This window comes from Schistocerca serialis, chromosome 8 (assembly GCF_023864345.2).
Source record: "Schistocerca serialis cubense isolate TAMUIC-IGC-003099 chromosome 8, iqSchSeri2.2, whole genome shotgun sequence".
In the NCBI taxonomy this organism is placed as follows: domain Eukaryota; kingdom Metazoa; phylum Arthropoda; class Insecta; order Orthoptera; family Acrididae; genus Schistocerca; species Schistocerca serialis.
The window spans coordinates 210,769,466-210,782,633 of record NC_064645.1 but is presented as its reverse complement, the minus strand read 5'-3'; the positions used below and the strand labels follow the sequence as shown (position 1 = coordinate 210,782,633).

Genomic DNA, 13,168 nt, shown 5'->3' with positions numbered 1-13,168 from the left:
CCTAGTGGCCTTGCTATCCAGCTGCAGCCTCATAATACAGACTGCAGGTGACACCTCATCAGATTCTTAACTGAAGCATATCTGCCTGTGTAATAAGCCACTGCCCTTCACCTAAAAACCAACTATTACAGCAAATCTGTGGTGCACAAGCAAGTCATGTACAAATTTCACTGGTGTGACGCACAAAGTATTTTCCCACATGTCTGGCAATCTGCCACTACATATAGTTACCTAAATTAAATTCAAAAGTGTCAGCCAATGAATACCACAACACTGAAGTGTTTAGAAAGCAGACCAGTATGCTAGTATTAACATATAGTATTTAGATGTGAGGCTCTACTATTTTGACAGCACTTTGAATCCCATCAATGTCATACAAGTCGATGCTGTTCACAATTACAGCTGATGCACCTCTCATCCTGTGTCTAGCAGAAAGATTGGACAAACCCTGCATGCAATATTCATCATGTCACATACACAGAAGCTCTAGCACATAAGCAGATACAGAGGCAGTCAAGACACAAAACACTAGCAAGCTTCAGGATTTTGGAATAGACAGCAACATCACAAACCAGTTTGTGTCACATGACACCAGTAGCTACTCAGTTATTAACTGCTTTCAGATACTAAATCTATCACTCTTTGTTTTGCACTAGCAATTCTTCCTGTAATAACAACATTCACCAAACTGGATTACATCTGACTGACATTTCACAGGAACATAACTACAGCTACTAACACAATGCTGACCTGGTTTCTCTTACCACATGTCCCCTCAACATTTTAGGCTCATTCACACATCTCCATCACAGTGTTTCACTGTTGCCAAGTAGACCTGCCCTGTGTAAACTTGGATCAACACAAATATATCACCTGGTATTGTACTGAAAGCGGAACTATGTCCATCATTCCTACTACTACCTCACACAACTCGCATTCACCCATCCATGCGCTAGTAGTGACCTACACTGCTGTGTTTCAAAGTGTGCAATATGAATGGTGTTTTTAATGGTTCGTGAGGCTACTGTGTCTCTTTTTGCAGTCACTATTGTCTTCTGGCGCCATTGGATGAATAGGAGTTACTCAATAATTTAGATGGTCACACACTGTGTCTTCTTGTGCTGTACTTGATGTGTGAGTTAAAAGTTGCCTTGCACTCTGTCATTAAATCGATTAGTATCGTGAGAAAGTACCACTGAAAGAGTAATGCAATTTGTGTTAGCAGTGAAGACAGTTTCGCAAAAATATTCGCTTGTTTTGAGAGTCTTCAAGACCTGCTACCAGCTCCAATCAGCGCCATTTATCCCACACATTAGAGAAGTGTGTTTCATAGGTATGCCTATAAGACACTAAACTCGGAATGTGAGAACATGGCGACAATACGTGCCATCACGTCTTGCTGCCGCCTAGCAGCAGCTGTGTGAACCTGCTGCTGCTGCTCTGGGTGGATGCTGCGAGAGCAAGCGACTCTACGATCTAAGTTTTACATCCAATACTGCCAAATAATACAGTTAACAGAGCTGCCACTTACTAAGAACGACACCTCGCAGTAATTAATTCACAGATTAGCACTCGGCAGGCCTTGTGTTCCTCGCCAGAGCTGCGTAAAGCTACGTCCAAGCCGAACCATATTTGACGCGACGCCATAACTATATATACAATTTCAGAGGGCTCCTCGAATGTACTCGCTTCGGCGGTACGTATACTAAAATTGGAACGATACAGAGAAGATTAGCATGGCCCCTGCGCAAGGATGACACGCAAAATCGTGAAGCGTTTCACATTTTTTTCGCAATCTCACTCTCTCATGTCTCACATCAGCTGCTAATACCCTCAGCCACCTACACAAGTTTCGCTTCATATCTGCACCCACTTGTCACAAACTATGCTGTCCATTTACGCAGTTCTCCTCCACTCTCTTTCATTCACAACAGAACATGATAAAACTGGCAATAAACCTATCCCTTACATCACCAATGCACATCTAAAATGTCACTCTAATAACAACTCAGCAAGCACACCAAAACCACAACTACACTGACACAAGTACATGTCACTAGCACCCCTTCAGCTCATTCACAAACCTGACACAAATCACAGCCAGTCTAAGACTAAGCCTAGCACAGGCAAAAGCCTCTTCTCTTCCTCAGTATCACACTCTGCTGTCACAACATCTCTTCCTACTGTGACAATCACATTTCATAACACACACCTACTGCCACACACAACATTTGGAAACCTTACATCAACTTTACACAAGATAGCTGCATGTTCCAAATCTTTCTCACTCACATACTTTCACTCACACTACTGCTTAAATACACTCTAGCGCTCTAAAATTAGCTTGCATTACCTAATATTTATTTTTCTCTAACGCCTACAAAGCTTCTGGTGCCTGTATGCCACTATCACATACTGACTGCACACAGACCCACAACATTTAACTTTATTCATCTTCATGGCTGCAGCTGATGCCATAATTGTTTCAGCACCATAAATAAACATGTGAAGGAAGATGTCTCTTTAATCATTAAGTGTGCAAGCTACCCCTTTACAGGAAGTTCATTTAACATTATGTTTCAAGTAACTTTCCTAGTGGCCTTGCTATCCAGCTGCAGCCTCATAATACAGACTGCAGGTGACACCTCATCAGATTCTTAACTGAAGCATATCTGCCTGTGTAATAAGCCACTGCCCTTCACCTAAAAACCAACTATTACAGCAAATCTGTGGTGCACAAGCATGTCATGTACAAATTTCACTGGTGTGATGCACAAAGTATTTTCCCACATGTCTGGCAATCTGCCACTACATATAGTTACCTAAATTAAATTCAAAAGTGTCAGCCAATGAATACCACAACACTGAAGTGTTTAGAAAGCAGACCAGTATGCTAGTATTAACATATAGTATTTAGATGTGAGGCTCTACTATTTTGACAGCACTTTGAATCCCATCAATGTCATACAAGTCGATGCTGTTCACAATTACAGCTGATGCACCTCTCATCCTGTGTCTAGCAGAAAGATTGGACAAACCCTGCATGCAATATTCATCATGTCACATACACAGAAGCTCTAGCACATAAGCAGATACAGAGGCAGTCAAGACACAAAACACTAGCAAGCTTCAGGATTTTGGAATAGAGAGCAACATCACAAACCAGTTTGTGTCACATGACACCAGTAGCTACTCAGTTATTAACTGCTTTCAGATACTAAATCTATCACTCTTTGTTTTGCACTAGCAAATCTTCCTGTAATAACAACATTCACCAAACTGGATTACATCTGACTGACATTTCACAGGAACATAACTACAGCTACTAACACAATGCTAACCTGGTTTCTCTTACCACATGTCCCCTCAACATTTTAGGCTCATTCACACATCTCCATCACAGTGTTTCACTGTTGCCAAGTAGACCTGCCCTGTGTAAACTTGGATCAACACAAATATATCACCTGGTATTGTACTGAAAACGGAACTATGTCCATCATTCCTACTACTACCTCACACAACTCGCATTCACCCATCCATGCGCTAGTAGTGACCTACACTGCTGTGTTTCAAAGTGTGCAATATGAATGGTGTTTTTAATGGTTCGTGAGGCTACTGTGTCTCTTTTTGCAGTCACTATTGTCTTCTGGCGCCATTGGATGAATAGGAGTTACTCAATAATTTAGATGGTCACACACTGTGTCTTCTTGTGCTGTACTTGATGTGTGAGTTAAAAGTTGCCTTGCACTCTGTCATTAAATCGATTAGTATCGTGAGAAAGTACCACTGAAAGAGTAATGCAATTTGTGTTAGCAGTGAAGACAGTTTCGCAAAAATATTCGCTTGTTTTGAGAGTCTTCAAGACCTGCTACCAGCTCCAATCAGCGCCATTTATCCCACACATTAGAGAAGTGTGTTTCATAGGTATGCCTATAAGACACTAAACTCGGAATGTGAGAACATGGCGACAATACGTGCCATCACGTCTTGCTGCCGCCTAGCGGCAGCTGTGTGAACCTGCTGCTGCTGCTCTGGGTGGATGCTGCGAGAGCAAGCGACTCTACGATCTAAGTTTTACATCCAATACTGCCAAATAATACAGTTAACAGAGCTGCCACTTACTAAGAACGACACCTCGCAGTAATTAATTCACAGATTAGCACTCGGCAGGCCTTGTGTTCCTCGCCAGAGCTGCGTAAAGCTACGTCCAAGCCGAACCATATTTGACGCGACGCCATAACTATATATACAATTTCAGAGGGCTCCTCGAATGTACTCGCTTCGGCGGTACATATACTAAAATTGGAACGATACAGAGAAGATTAGCATGGCCCCTGCGCAAGGATGACACGCAAAATCGTGAAGCGTTCCACATTTTTTTCGCAATCTCACTCTCTCATGTCTCACATCAGCTGCTAATACCCTCAGCCACCTACACAAGTTTCGCTTCATATCTGCACCCACTTGTCACAAACTATGCTGTCCATTTACGCAGTTCTCCTCCACTCTCTTTCATTCACAACAGAACATGATAAAACTGGCAATAAACCTATCCCTTACATCACCAATGCACATCTAAAATGTCACTCTAATAACAACTCAGCAAGCACACCAAAACCACAACTACACTGACACAAGTACATGTCACTAGCACCCCTTCAGCTCATTCACAAACCTGACACAAATCACAGCCAGTCTAAGACTAAGCCTAGCACAGGCAAAAGCCTCTTCTCTTCCTCAGTATCACACTCTGCTGTCACAACATCTCTTCCTACTGTCTCAATCACGTCATTTCATAACACACACCTACTGCCACACACAACATTTGGAAACCTTACATCAACTTTACACAAGATAGCTGCATGTTCCAAATCTTTCTCACTCACATACTTTCACTCACACTACTGCTTAAATACACTCTAGCGCTCTAAAATTAGCTTGCATTACCTAATATTTATTTTTCTCTAACGCCTACAAAGCTTCTGGTGCCTGTATGCCACTATCACATACTGACTGCACACAGACCCACAACATTTAACTTTATTCATCTTCATGGCTGCAGCTGATGCCATAATTGTTTCAGCACCATAAATAAACATGTGAAGGAAGATGTCTCTTTAATCATTAAGTGTGCAAGCTACCCCTTTACAGGAAGTTCATTTAACATTATGTTTCAAGTAACTTTCCTAGTGGCCTTGCTATCCAGCTGCAGCCTCATAATACAGACTGCAGGTGACACCTCATCAGATTCTTAACTGAAGCATATCTGCCTGTGTAATAAGCCACTGCCCTTCACCTAAAAACCAACTATTACAGCAAATCTGTGGTGCACAAGCATGTCATGTACAAATTTCACTGGTGTGACGCACAAAGTATTTTCCCACATGTCTGGCAATCTGCCACTACATATAGTTACCTAGCTTAAATTCAAAAGTGTCAGCCAATGAATACCACAACACTGAAGTGTTTAGAAAGCAGACCAGTATGCTAGTATTAACATATAGTATTTAGATGTGAGGCTCTACTATTTTGACAGCACTTTGAATCCCATCAATGTCATACAAGTCGATGCTGTTCACAATTACAGCTGATGCACCTCTCATCCTGTGTCTAGCAGAAAGATTGGACAAACCCTGCATGCAATATTCATCATGTCACATACACAGAAGCTCTAGCACATAAGCAGATACAGAGGCAGTCAAGACACAAAACACTAGCAAGCTTCAGGATTTTGGAATAGACAGCAACATCACAAACCAGTTTGTGTCACATGACACCAGTAGCTACTCAGTTATTAACTGCTTTCAGATACTAAATCTATCACTCTTTGTTTTGCACTAGCAATTCTTCCTGTAATAACAACATTCACCAAACTGGATTACATCTGACTGACATTTCACAGGAACATAACTACAGCTACTAACACAATGCTGACCTGGTTTCTCTTACCACATGTCCCCTCAACATTTTAGGCTCATTCACACATCTCCATCACAGTGTTTCACTGTTGCCAAGTAGACCTGCCCTGTGTAAACTTGGATCAACACAAATATATCACCTGGTATTGTACTGAAAACGGAACTATGTCCATCATTCCTACTACTACCTCACACAACTCGCATTCACCCATCCATGCGCTAGTAGTGACCTACACTGCTGTGTTTCAAAGTGTGCAATATGAATGGTGTTTTTAATGGTTCGTGAGGCTACTGTGTCTCTTTTTGCAGTCACTATTGTCTTCTGGCGCCATTGGATGAATAGGAGTTACTCAATAATTTAGATGGTCACACACTGTGTCTTCTTGTGCTGTACTTGATGTGTGAGTTAAAAGTTGCCTTGCACTCTGTCATTAAATCGATTAGTATCGTGAGAAAGTACCACTGAAAGAGTAATGCAATTTGTGTTAGCAGTGAAGACAGTTTCGCAAAAATATTCGCTTGTTTTGAGAGTCTTCAAGACCTGCTACCAGCTCCAATCAGCGCCATTTATCCCACACATTAGAGAAGTGTGTTTCATAGGTATGCCTATAAGACACTAAACTCGGAATGTGAGAACATGGCGACAATACGTGCCATCACGTCTTGCTGCCGCCTAGCGGCAGCTGTGTGAACCTGCTGCTGCTGCTCTGGGTGGATGCTGCGAGAGCAAGCGACTCTACGATCTAAGTTTTACATCCAATACTGCCAAATAATACAGTTAACAGAGCTGCCACTTACTAAGAACGACACCTCGCAGTAATTAATTCACAGATTAGCACTCGGCAGGCCTTGTGTTCCTCGCCAGACCTGCGTAAAGCTACGTCCAAGCCGAACCATATTTGACGCGACGCCATAACTATATATACAATTTCAGAGGGCTCCTCGAATGTACTCGCTTCGGCGGTACATATACTAAAATTGGAACGATACAGAGAAGATTAGCATGGCCCCTGCGCAAGGATGACACGCAAAATCGTGAAGCGTTCCACATTTTTTTCGCAATCTCACTCTCTCATGTCTCACATCAGCTGCTAATACCCTCAGCCACCTACACAAGTTTCGCTTCATATCTGCACCCACTTGTCACAAACTATGCTGTCCATTTACGCAGTTCTCCTCCACTCTCTTTCATTCACAACAGAACATGATAAAACTGGCAATAAACCTATCCCTTACATCACCAATGCACATCTAAAATGTCACTCTAATAACAACTCAGCAAGCACACCAAAACCACAACTACACTGACACAAGTACATGTCACTAGCACCCCTTCAGCTCATTCACAAACCTGACACAAATCACAGCCAGTCTAAGACTAAGCCTAGCACAGGCAAAAGCCTCTTCTCTTCCTCAGTATCACACTCTGCTGTCACAACATCTCTTCCTACTGTCTCAATCACGTCATTTCATAACACACACCTACTGCCACACACAACATTTGGAAACCTTACATCAACTTTACACAAGATAGCTGCATGTTCCAAATCTTTCTCACTCACATACTTTCACTCACACTACTGCTTAAATACACTCTAGCGCTCTAAAATTAGCTTGCATTACCTAATATTTATTTTTCTCTAACGCCTACAAAGCTTCTGGTGCCTGTATGCCACTATCACATACTGACTGCACACAGACCCACAACATTTAACTTTATTCATCTTCATGGCTGCAGCTGATGCCATAATTGTTTCAGCACCATAAATAAACATGTGAAGGAAGATGTCTCTTTAATCATTAAGTGTGCAAGCTACCCCTTTACAGGAAGTTCATTTAACATTATGTTTCAAGTAACTTTCCTAGTGGCCTTGCTATCCAGCTGCAGCCTCATAATACAGACTGCAGGTGACACCTCATCAGATTCTTAACTGAAGCATATCTGCCTGTGTAATAAGCCACTGCCCTTCACCTAAAAACCAACTATTACAGCAAATCTGTGGTGCACAAGCATGTCATGTACAAATTTCACTGGTGTGACGCACAAAGTATTTTCCCACATGTCTGGCAATCTGCCACTACATATAGTTACCTAGCTTAAATTCAAAAGTGTCAGCCAATGAATACCACAACACTGAAGTGTTTAGAAAGCAGACCAGTATGCTAGTATTAACATATAGTATTTAGATGTGAGGCTCTACTATTTTGACAGCACTTTGAATCCCATCAATGTCATACAAGTCGATGCTGTTCACAATTACAGCTGATGCACCTCTCATCCTGTGTCTAGCAGAAAGATTGGACAAACCCTGCATGCAATATTCATCATGTCACATACACAGAAGCTCTAGCACATAAGCAGATACAGAGGCAGTCAAGACACAAAACACTAGCAAGCTTCAGGATTTTGGAATAGACAGCAACATCACAAACCAGTTTGTGTCACATGACACCAGTAGCTACTCAGTTATTAACTGCTTTCAGATACTAAATCTATCACTCTTTGTTTTGCACTAGCAATTCTTCCTGTAATAACAACATTCACCAAACTGGATTACATCTGACTGACATTTCACAGGAACATAACTACAGCTACTAACACAATGCTGACCTGGTTTCTCTTACCACATGTCCCCTCAACATTTTAGGCTCATTCACACATCTCCATCACAGTGTTTCACTGTTGCCAAGTAGACCTGCCCTGTGTAAACTTGGATCAACACAAATATATCACCTGGTATTGTACTGAAAGCGGAACTATGTCCATCATTCCTACTACTACCTCACACAACTCGCATTCACCCATCCATGCGCTAGTAGTGACCTACACTGCTGTGTTTCAAAGTGTGCAATATGAATGGTGTTTTTAATGGTTCGTGAGGCTACTGTGTCTCTTTTTGCAGTCACTATTGTCTTCTGGCGCCATTGGATGAATAGGAGTTACTCAATAATTTAGATGGTCACACACTGTGTCTTCTTGTGCTGTACTTGATGTGTGAGTTAAAAGTTGCCTTGCACTCTGTCATTAAATCGATTAGTATCGTGAGAAAGTACCACTGAAAGAGTAATGCAATATGTGTTAGCAGTGAAGACAGTTTCGCAAAAATATTCGCTTGTTTTGAGAGTCTTCAAGACCTGCTACCAGCTCCAATCAGCGCCATTTATCCCACACATTAGAGAAGTGTGTTTCATAGGTATGCCTATAAGACACTAAACTCGGAATGTGAGAACATGGCGACAATACGTGCCATCACGTCTTGCTGCCGCCTAGCGGCAGCTGTGTGAACCTGCTGCTGCTGCTCTGGGTGGATGCTGCGAGAGCAAGCGACTCTACGATCTAAGTTTTACATCCAATACTGCCAAATAATACAGTTAACAGAGCTGCCACTTACTAAGAACGACACCTCGCAGTAATTAATTCACAGATTAGCACTCGGCAGGCCTTGTGTTCCTCGCCAGAGCTGCGTAAAACTACGTCCAAGCCGAACCATATTTGACGCGACGCCATAACTATATATACAATTTCAGAGGGCTCCTCGAATGTACTCGCTTCGGCGGTACATATACTAAAATTGGAACGATACAGAGAAGATTAGCATGGCCCCTGCGCAAGGATGACACGCAAAATCGTGAAGCGTTCCACATTTTTTTCGCAATCTCACTCTCTCATGTCTCACATCAGCTGCTAATACCCTCAGCCACCTACACAAGTTTCGCTTCATATCTGCACCCACTTGTCACAAACTATGCTGTCCATTTACGCAGTTCTCCTCCACTCTCTTTCATTCACAACAGAACATGATAAAACTGGCAATAAACCTATCCCTTACATCACCAATGCACATCTAAAATGTCACTCTAATAACAACTCAGCAAGCACACCAAAACCACAACTACACTGACACAAGTACATGTCACTAGCACCCCTTCAGCTCATTCACAAACCTGACACAAATCACAGCCAGTCTAAGACTAAGCCTAGCACAGGCAAAAGCCTCTTCTCTTCCTCAGTATCACACTCTGCTGTCACAACATCTCTTCCTACTGTCTCAATCACGTCATTTCATAACACACACCTACTGCCACACACAACATTTGGAAACCTTACATCAACTTTACACAAGATAGCTGCATGTTCCAAATCTTTCTCACTCACATACTTTCACTCACACTACTGCTTAAATACACTCTAGCGCTCTAAAATTAGCTTGCATTACCTAATATTTATTTTTCTCTAACGCCTACAAAGCTTCTGGTGCCTGTATGCCACTATCACATACTGACTGCACACAGACCCACAACATTTAACTTTATTCATCTTCATGGCTGCAGCTGATGCCATAATTGTTTCAGCACCATAAATAAACATGTGAAGGAAGATGTCTCTTTAATCATTAAGTGTGCAAGCTACCCCTTTACAGGAAGTTCATTTAACATTATGTTTCAAGTAACTTTCCTAGTGGCCTTGCTATCCAGCTGCAGCCTCATAATACAGACTGCAGGTGACACCTCATCAGATTCTTAACTGAAGCATATCTGCCTGTGTAATAAGCCACTGCCCTTCACCTAAAAACCAACTATTACAGCAAATCTGTGGTGCACAAGCATGTCATGTACAAATTTCACTGGTGTGACGCACAAAGTATTTTCCCACATGTCTGGCAATCTGCCACTACATATAGTTACCTAGCTTAAATTCAAAAGTGTCAGCCAATGAATACCACAACACTGAAGTGTTTAGAAAGCAGACCAGTATGCTAGTATTAACATATAGTATTTAGATGTGAGGCTCTACTATTTTGACAGCACTTTGAATCCCATCAATGTCATACAAGTCGATGCTGTTCACAATTACAGCTGATGCACCTCTCATCCTGTGTCTAGCAGAAAGATTGGACAAACCCTGCATGCAATATTCATCATGTCACATACACAGAAGCTCTAGCACATAAGCAGATACAGAGGCAGTCAAGACACAAAACACTAGCAAGCTTCAGGATTTTGGAATAGACAGCAACATCACAAACCAGTTTGTGTCACATGACACCAGTAGCTACTCAGTTATTAACTGCTTTCAGATACTAAATCTATCACTCTTTGTTTTGCACTAGCAATTCTTCCTGTAATAACAACATTCACCAAACTGGATTACATCTGACTGACATTTCACAGGAACATAACTACAGCTACTAACACAATGCTGACCTGGTTTCTCTTACCACATGTCCCCTCAACATTTTAGGCTCATTCACACATCTCCATCACAGTGTTTCACTGTTGCCAAGTAGACCTGCCCTGTGTAAACTTGGATCAACACAAATATATCACCTGGTATTGTACTGAAAACGGAACTATGTCCATCATTCCTACTACTACCTCACACAACTCGCATTCACCCATCCATGCGCTAGTAGTGACCTACACTGCTGTGTTTCAAAGTGTGCAATATGAATGGTGTTTTTAATGGTTCGTGAGGCTACTGTGTCTCTTTTTGCAGTCACTATTGTCTTCTGGCGCCATTGGATGAATAGGAGTTACTCAATAATTTAGATGGTCACACACTGTGTCTTCTTGTGCTGTACTTGATGTGTGAGTTAAAAGTTGCCTTGCACTCTGTCATTAAATCGATTAGTATCGTGAGAAAGTACCACTGAAAGAGTAATGCAATTTGTGTTAGCAGTGAAGACAGTTTCGCAAAAATATTCGCTTGTTTTGAGAGTCTTCAAGACCTGCTACCAGCTCCAATCAGCGCCATTTATCCCACACATTAGAGAAGTGTGTTTCATAGGTATGCCTATAAGACACTAAACTCGGAATGTGAGAACATGGCGACAATACGTGCCATCACGTCTTGCTGCCGCCTAGCGGCAGCTGTGTGAACCTGCTGCTGCTGCTCTGGGTGGATGCTGCGAGAGCAAGCGACTCTACGATCTAAGTTTTACATCCAATACTGCCAAATAATACAGTTAACAGAGCTGCCACTTACTAAGAACGACACCTCGCAGTAATTAATTCACAGATTAGCACTCGGCAGGCCTTGTGTTCCTCGCCAGAGCTGCGTAAAGCTACGTCCAAGCCGAACCATATTTGACGCGACGCCATAACTATATATACAATTTCAGAGGGCTCCTCGAATGTACTCGCTTCGGCGGTACATATACTAAAATTGGAACGATACAGAGAAGATTAGCATGGCCCCTGCGCAAGGATGACACGCAAAATCGTGAAGCGTTCCACATTTTTTTCGCAATCTCACTCTCTCATGTCTCACATCAGCTGCTAATACCCTCAGCCACCTACACAAGTTTCGCTTCATATCTGCACCCACTTGTCACAAACTATGCTGTCCATTTACGCAGTTCTCCTCCACTCTCTTTCATTCACAACAGAACATGATAAAACTGGCAATAAACCTATCCCTTACATCACCAATGCACATCTAAAATGTCACTCTAATAACAACTCAGCAAGCACACCAAAACCACAACTACACTGACACAAGTACATGTCACTAGCACCCCTTCAGCTCATTCACAAACCTGACACAAATCACAGCCAGTCTAAGACTAAGCCTAGCACAGGCAAAAGCCTCTTCTCTTCCTCAGTATCACACTCTGCTGTCACAACATCTCTTCCTACTGTCTCAATCACGTCATTTCATAACACACACCTACTGCCACACACAACATTTGGAAACCTTACATCAACTTTACACAAGATAGCTGCATGTTCCAAATCTTTCTCACTCACATACTTTCACTCACACTACTGCTTAAATACACTCTAGCGCTCTAAAATTAGCTTGCATTACCTAATATTTATTTTTCTCTAACGCCTACAAAGCTTCTGGTGCCTGTATGCCACTATCACATACTGACTGCACACAGACCCACAACATTTAACTTTATTCATCTTCATGGCTGCAGCTGATGCCATAATTGTTTCAGCACCATAAATAAACATGTGAAGGAAGATGTCTCTTTAATCATTAAGTGTGCAAGCTACCCCTTTACAGGAAGTTCATTTAACATTATGTTTCAAGTAACTTTCCTAGTGGCCTTGCTATCCAGCTGCAGCCTCATAATACAGACTGCAGGTGACACCTCATCAGATTCTTAACTGAAGCATATCTGCCTGTGTAATAAGCCACTGCCCTTCACCTAAAAACCAACTATTACAGCAAATCTGTGGTGCACAAGCATGTCATGTACAAATTTCACTGGTGTGATGCACAAAGTATTTTCCCACAT

The 13,168-nt window shown here is 42.0% G+C and overlaps 5 non-coding genes across 5 annotated transcripts; all 5 read left to right on the top strand.

Moving 5' to 3' along the window:
• The first annotated feature begins 1,681 nt into the window (after positions 1–1,681).
• On the top strand, positions 1,682–1,788 carry LOC126417643 (U6 spliceosomal RNA). Its single transcript, XR_007575724.1, has one exon. It is a non-coding gene; the product is annotated as a U6 spliceosomal RNA (small nuclear RNA).
• A 2,484-nt stretch (positions 1,789–4,272) lies between these two features.
• LOC126417613 (U6 spliceosomal RNA) lies at positions 4,273–4,379 on the top strand. Its single transcript, XR_007575697.1, has one exon. It is a non-coding gene; the product is annotated as a U6 spliceosomal RNA (small nuclear RNA).
• Positions 4,380–6,866: 2,487 nt separating this feature from the next.
• LOC126417612 (U6 spliceosomal RNA) lies at positions 6,867–6,973 on the top strand. Its single transcript, XR_007575696.1, has one exon. It is a non-coding gene; the product is annotated as a U6 spliceosomal RNA (small nuclear RNA).
• Positions 6,974–9,460: 2,487 nt separating this feature from the next.
• LOC126417610 (U6 spliceosomal RNA) lies at positions 9,461–9,567 on the top strand. Its single transcript, XR_007575695.1, has one exon. It is a non-coding gene; the product is annotated as a U6 spliceosomal RNA (small nuclear RNA).
• Positions 9,568–12,054: 2,487 nt separating this feature from the next.
• On the top strand, positions 12,055–12,161 carry LOC126417609 (U6 spliceosomal RNA). Its single transcript, XR_007575694.1, has one exon. It is a non-coding gene; the product is annotated as a U6 spliceosomal RNA (small nuclear RNA).
• The last annotated feature ends 1,007 nt before the right edge of the window (positions 12,162–13,168 follow it).